The sequence below is a fragment of the Apis dorsata genome, unplaced genomic scaffold, assembly GCF_000469605.1.
Source record: "Apis dorsata unplaced genomic scaffold, Apis dorsata 1.3 scaffold_50, whole genome shotgun sequence".
Lineage (NCBI taxonomy): Eukaryota > Metazoa > Arthropoda > Insecta > Hymenoptera > Apidae > Apis > Apis dorsata.
This window is the reverse complement of record NW_006263351.1, coordinates 552,390-553,500: the sequence shown is the minus strand read 5'-3', so window position 1 is coordinate 553,500 and position 1,111 is coordinate 552,390. Positions and strand designations below refer to the sequence as shown.

The window sequence follows — 1,111 nt, the reverse complement described above, 5'->3', positions numbered from 1 at the left end:
TATATATATATATATATATATATATATATATATATATATATACACATACAGAGCTTGTGTAGCTCTAATGCAAGAGTAAATTGTCTAATTCAAATTCTCTTTAAATGCTCTTCCTCCTCGCAAAACCTCGACCTCATCTCCTCGCCGCCGTTTATCAGGTGTATCAACCTAGCGTTTAATCGAGCCACGAGACGAGTCGCGAGGTTTCTCTATCAATCCCGACCGTTTAGGATCGCAACTCGTCATCGGTCTCTCCGAAGAATCTCCCCTTTGCAGTTCAGCGCGATGATCTTATCTTTCATGGGCCAACGAGATTAATAACGCGAGATCACGCTTCGAGTCGGTCGTTGGAGAAAATAGGATGGAAAGGCAGGCAGAGAGAGAGAGAGAGAGAGGGAGAAGGGAAGCGTTCGTTCGCAACGGACAAATACAAGACAATGAAGATTAATGTTTCGACCTGGTTCCCTAGCCTGGTAGCCGACAGCACCGTGCGAACTTAGTTTTCGTTAATCTTCGGGGTCGCCCGTTGCGGTTTATGAGACGTGCCTTATTTTCGAATGTCTCATCTGCGTGAGAAACCCGAGGGGAATGTACCTCTCTTCTCGTAAGATCGATGAGCAGCGTTTGAAACACTGTAGAAATTAAACGCTTTCGAAGCTTCGAATTTAATTAATATTTCGCGTAATTTCTAAAGAACCCATTCTATTAAATGTACTAAATGTTCGGTTTATCGTAAGAATTTCTTTCGTATTTTTTTATGTACCTTTTCCAAAATGACTTTGACTTATTTAGAGAAATATCGAAGCTTATCTTTTTGCGAAGAATTAGTCAAACGATCAAAATAATCGAAATAACATTTGGAACGATTTAAATCTATTCTCGCACACAAAAAAAAAAAGAAAAAGAAAATGTTAAATCGGATTCGTTCTAATAATTCGTTCTAATTGCAGATCAGCAGTCGGCGTGACATGGATGTGAGCTTCACGAACGTATTAGAGGGGGCTCGCCAGTACTTCCAGGGACTGCCGGTACCGAGTACAGGTAGTGCGACCGCGTCAGCGGATCACGGTCTCGCGACATCAACGAGTTCCGCCTCGTCCGTATCGTCGTC

At 42.2% G+C, this 1,111-nt stretch overlaps 1 long non-coding RNA gene across 1 annotated transcript in view; it reads left to right on the top strand.

The window, feature by feature from the left end:
• Positions 1-1,105, top strand: part of LOC102674512 — a 292,632-nt gene extending 291,527 nt beyond the window's left edge. Inside the window, exon 3 of the long non-coding RNA XR_420739.1 lies at positions 951-1,105. This is a non-coding gene — a long non-coding RNA (uncharacterized LOC102674512). The remainder of the gene's footprint in view (positions 1-950) is intronic.
• The last annotated feature ends 6 nt before the right edge of the window (positions 1,106-1,111 follow it).